The sequence below is a fragment of the Sceloporus undulatus genome, unplaced genomic scaffold (assembly GCF_019175285.1).
Source record: "Sceloporus undulatus isolate JIND9_A2432 ecotype Alabama unplaced genomic scaffold, SceUnd_v1.1 scaffold_1456, whole genome shotgun sequence".
NCBI lineage: Eukaryota > Metazoa > Chordata > Lepidosauria > Squamata > Phrynosomatidae > Sceloporus > Sceloporus undulatus.
In genome coordinates this window covers 1-5,098 of record NW_024804376.1, presented here as the reverse complement: position 1 = coordinate 5,098, position 5,098 = coordinate 1, and the positions used below count along the sequence as shown (strand labels likewise).

General features: G+C 40.1%; 1 long non-coding RNA gene across 1 annotated transcript; it reads left to right on the top strand.

Annotated features, from left to right (window-relative positions):
• Positions 1–558: 558 nt before the first annotated feature.
• LOC121917894 lies at positions 559–4,961 on the top strand. The gene is made up of 3 exons (XR_006101123.1): positions 559–1,035; positions 1,868–1,901; positions 4,298–4,961. It is a non-coding gene; the product is annotated as an uncharacterized LOC121917894 (long non-coding RNA).
• The last annotated feature ends 137 nt before the right edge of the window (positions 4,962–5,098 follow it).

Below are 5,098 nucleotides of genomic sequence, written 5' to 3'. Positions count from 1 at the left end.
CAAAAGTACCACGAAGACATTTGATGCCATAGTCAGTGGGAGGTAACACCACAAGGTTCTTATATTATGTGGCAGTGGTGGGACAGTCACTAACTCCCATCATACTTATATAATTTTTTTAAAATTTATTTTATTTTTATGTATCTTTTTAAACTCTTATATTGTTTATTGTATTTTAAGAGGGGGATTGAGGGTTTTGCAATACATGTTTTTTGTGGGTTTTTTAAATCTTTGTAAGCCGTCCCGATTGCATCTTGTAGAGGGGCGGGATATAAATAAATGTTATTATTATTAGGACTTTATCACACTCATGGAATCCCTTACAAAAACGGGATTTAAATTAGAATTAAATTTTAAAAATCCTGTAAATGTGGAAAGGTTATCACATGACATTACTATGAAATTGAAATAAAGCTAAGATAAAGTGAAGCCAAAAGGAACAAAAACGGCAGCTTTTTACTTACAAGAAGTTCTGAATGTAAAAAGCTGCCATTTTTGTCCCTTTTGCCTTCGCTTTATCTTCACATTATTTCACTTTGGCGGTAACATTTTGATAACCTTCCCGCATTTACGGGTTTTTTCTAATTTAATTATAATTTAAATCCTGTTCTGTTCTAGTGTGATAAGGTCCTTAGACATTGTGAAGACTTACGTAAACCACAATTTGTCAAAAGATAGCGAAGAAAGGATAGAGATTCCAGTGAAAATTGCCACTGCAGAAAGAAACCAGCTACATATGCACTTGGTTGGATTCAGCATGAGCTTACAGCAAAAAGCTTACAGAGAGAGAGAGAGATGATTTTGAGCTTTATGCTGGGTTTTGAAACTGCAGGACTCCACATTTTTTATGTACATTTTTATGGCTAAAGCAGTTAGGGTAAGCTGATAACTCTGTGTGCATGTGCATGAGCACATGCACACATCTGTCCTCAAAAAAGTGGAAAAATCTTAACCCCCCTGTCCAAAGAAATGACTCTCAGTTTTTTTTTCTCTACTTTTTAGTGAGTGACCATGGATCCAACAGCTCTGGGAGAGGTAAGTGCTAAGTGAACCCCAGCCCAAATTCAGAGTGAACTGCAAGAAAAAAGACAAAGGTTAGACATCCAAGTCAATGATTCTCTTTGATCCCTACCCATCCTCAATACTTTTCCAACCTTATGCAGAGTTTGGGCAAGGGAAAGGGATACACTTTCTGTCCTGTCTAGATTCTCCACCACCTTCTTTTTCAAGACAAGAGCCCAGTACTGGAGTCTGTAAGGCACATCTGGACTCTGAAATCAGAATCACCACAGAAGCTGTGAAGCAACCAATATAGACATTGCTCATTGGAGTTTATAATACAGAGGAAAAGTGGAGGTTTAAATGGTGTTTATCCCATACAAATTGCACAGTTACTATTAAATCGCAATGAAGATTTTCATATATAACAATCATTATCCCGGTAATAACCAAGCAATAAACAGCAATAAAGCATTCACAGGATTTTCCCGTGAATGATTTGTTGCTGTTTATGGCTTGGTTATTCATGGGTTAATGGCACTTTAATTGCTCTTCAACGCGATGTCATATGAAAACCTTTATCACAGTTGCACAATTTTCATGGGATATTTCTGGGATAATGGCCATTTAATCACGGCGTCATGTGAAAATCTTACTTTCAAATGCACGATTTTCATGGGATAATCCCCGTTTATACTTCCAATAGTCCCTGTGTGATAAAGTCCAGTGTAAACTTGCCCACTTCCCAGTGAGGCTCATGAAGCCTTATCCCCAGACAACTAATGCCTTCCCCTTCTTATAATGCAACTTTCAAGTCATATGTATAATTTAAGGAAAGGCTAACACAGTTTCCTTCTCTCTATTTCAGGGAGCACTGCACCCATCTAACACCTCGAAAGCAGGTAAATGGTGCACTTGTGGTGGGGAGAGCGGGTCAAGCCTTGAGATAAAGAATCCAATGTCCAGTTATTATTAGCTGACAAATAATAATAATAATAAATTTTATTTATATACCGCTTTTCCAACAGATCAAAGCAGTTTACAGAAATGCATAAACAATTACATAAACAATTACATTAACAAATATACAACTAAAAATTCATCCCCTTATCTTAACTAAATACAGTTAAATTAATCACAATATGATTAAATTAATAACATTAAAGTCTATTAAGATATACCCTCAACCCAATATCAAATATACAAATACAATCACAGCAGCAAAAACGCATTACAATGCAATAAAATATAAAATAGATAACAGTTAAGACAATACTATCAAATACTATCAGACAATAATATCAAATTCTAACAATCACCTTGTACTACTATATCCTCCACCTGTTGTAATATTACAAATTCTTGTTGACTTGGAAGCTTGGAGGGTGCCGCTCTCACCGGTCCTCACTTCCTCACAGCTGCACATGGTGTTTCTGGGGCTGGAGTGCTCTCACGTCCTGGCTGGCTTGGAGGCTCCACCAGTGAGCCAGCTTTGAGCATGCCGCTCTCACCGGTCCCTGCCTCCTCACATGGTGTTTCTGGAGTTGGAAGACCATCTTCCAACATCTTGAGATGTGTCTGCCGTTTCTCTGTGATATTTAAGATACTTGCCATACTGTCTGCCTGCCCCTGTACCACTTCAGCCAAACAGGTTTCTCTGCTCCTCCTGCTCCATCTCTTCCTCCTCCTCTCTCCTACCTCGGCTGGGCAAGATTGTGTCTCTTCCATCTTGGGCATTTTGCCATTACGTACTTTAAGGAAAAGGAAAATAGTAGCAGTGATTTTCTAGGGAAAGCAGGTGCCTGTCCTGGAATGCTGCCAGCACACACACAAACAAACACACACAGATAGTGATGGCTCAGCAAGAAATCTAACTAGGCAGCTGAGAAACAGTCTACAGACCTTTCTATAGTCCGAGAGAAGCAAGCCACAAACGAAAGCCAGGGTCAGGATACCACAAGTCACGGAAGCCAGTTCAGCCCAAGGTCAGGGCAGCCAGAAGGTAGGAGTAGTCCAGTTCGTTCCAAAGTTGTAGGTTCGGGGGCAGACAAAGATTCACAGAGCACAGAGTTCAAGGAGCCAGTGCCAACAGCAACCACAGTGAAGGATTTGCAATAAACTCTGGCAAAGGGTCACCGTTCTCCAGCTGCTTAAATGAGAGATGCTCTCCCTTGTGCCAGCTGTTGCTTATCTGCAGATTGCCTCTCTGCAAGCCTCTTGGATCTGCGCACGCAAGAACTCTCAGCTCTCCTCTGCCTAAAAGAAGGAACCTCCATGCTTTGTTCTTCCACAGGGGCAACACTAAGCTGCTGAGCATCTGGAGGGGACCCCAGAGAGCTAGAGTCTGGCTGAGCCTCAACCACTGGGGCTGGAAGATCAGAGTTGGGGTCTGGCAGGGCAGAACTGAGACCTGATATAGCCTCAGTTTCTTCTTGCACCCGAGGAGCCACGGCCTCCTCTGAGTCCTGCTCTTGGCTGGCCATGACAGTGCCCTGAAGAAGAAGGAAAGTGCTTCCTTTCCCTGCTTGTGCATTTTGCAAGGAAAGAAAGCAGCCTCCATTCTCAGCATCCTAGTTGTTTTTGTATATATTAGATTATCAAGCAGTAAAGAAATTATTTCAGCTTCTAGTCTTGGAATTTTTGGATGGGGTTGGCAGCTTACCTTCATCTCTTTGTACAAGTTGAGTATCCCTTATCCGGAATTCCGAAATCCTCTAAAATCCAAAATTGTCCACATGGGCGGCTGAGATAGTAACATCTTTTCTTTCTGATAGCTCAATGTACACAAACTGTGTTTCATTCACAAAATTATTGCAAACATCATGTATAAAATTACCTTAAGGCTATGTCTATAAGGTGTATCTGAAACGTAAATGAATTTTATGCTTAGACTTGGATCCCCAGGCCAAGATATCTCATTATGTATATGTGAATATTCCAAAATCTGAAAAAATCCAAAACCCAAATCACTTCTGGTCCCAAGCATTTCAGATAAGGAAGGCTCAACCTGTACATGTTTTGAGATTGTATCCTTCCCTTCCTCCAAAGCAGTCGCTGGAATCTATGGGGTGTCATGCTCAACTCTACTGGTAAAATAATGGGTTGGAAGAAAACCTGGAGTCTATTCCTGTTACAATCTGTGAAAGACTTTCGCACCTTCTTCTGTTACAACTCACAAAGTTCTTTCTCTTGAGGATTCTGTTCCTGTTCTCTGCCTCACCTTCAGCCTGACTCAAATTCTTTCAGTTTCATTATCATGTTCTCGTTTTATAGCATTTCCCTGTTTTTCTCTCCCTAGCATAACTGGCAGATTTGCCATGTAAAGAAGGGAGGAAGAATTCACTACAAGAGTGTTCATCAGCACTGAATTCTGCTGTATCCCTTGAGGATTTCTTCAGTCTGTTTCACTGGCAGATTCTACAGATCTGTAGAAATATTTTGATTGCAGGGAGCTGGGTTTGCTTTTTTTTTTTTTTTTTTTTTAATGTCTCTGAGATGCTGCCTAAAGCTGCTTTTTGTAATTCCTTCTTGCAGAATAGTATTAAGTTAATGAAAACCAATCCTCCTCCATGTTTTTGCTCTGTGAAAAGCCTCTTAATGGACATGTCTGTCTAAATCAATTAAACATTGTAACGATCAAACATTTGAGAGTGATGCTTCCATTTCTGAACTGGAGGTCATTCCCCCTCACCCCAATATTGGAGAGAAATGGGACAGAAAATTCCCTGATTCCTTCCTCATCTGGCCATCTCTACTTTTTTGGCAAAAGTGATTAAATGGCCTTGTTTTCATTTCTAGCTGTTCATTGTTTCAATTACTACAAGATCTAATATGCTTTTAGTTTTTTTTGGGGGGGGGGGGGGGAGGTGCAACTTCCTATGCAGAGATGCTTTACAATCCTGAAGGTATGACCTAAATTTTTTGAAGACTGTATTAAATAATAAAGAGATTTGTTTCCTTTTTCCTCTGCTGTTGCTTGTTTCTTGAAGTACTCAGTCATTTGCTGTATTCTAGGGCCTCATTCACTCTATATAATAAACTGGTTTTCAAACTGGTGTAAACTTGTTTAAAAGGCCCTTGTTCTGAACTTCTGATGCGG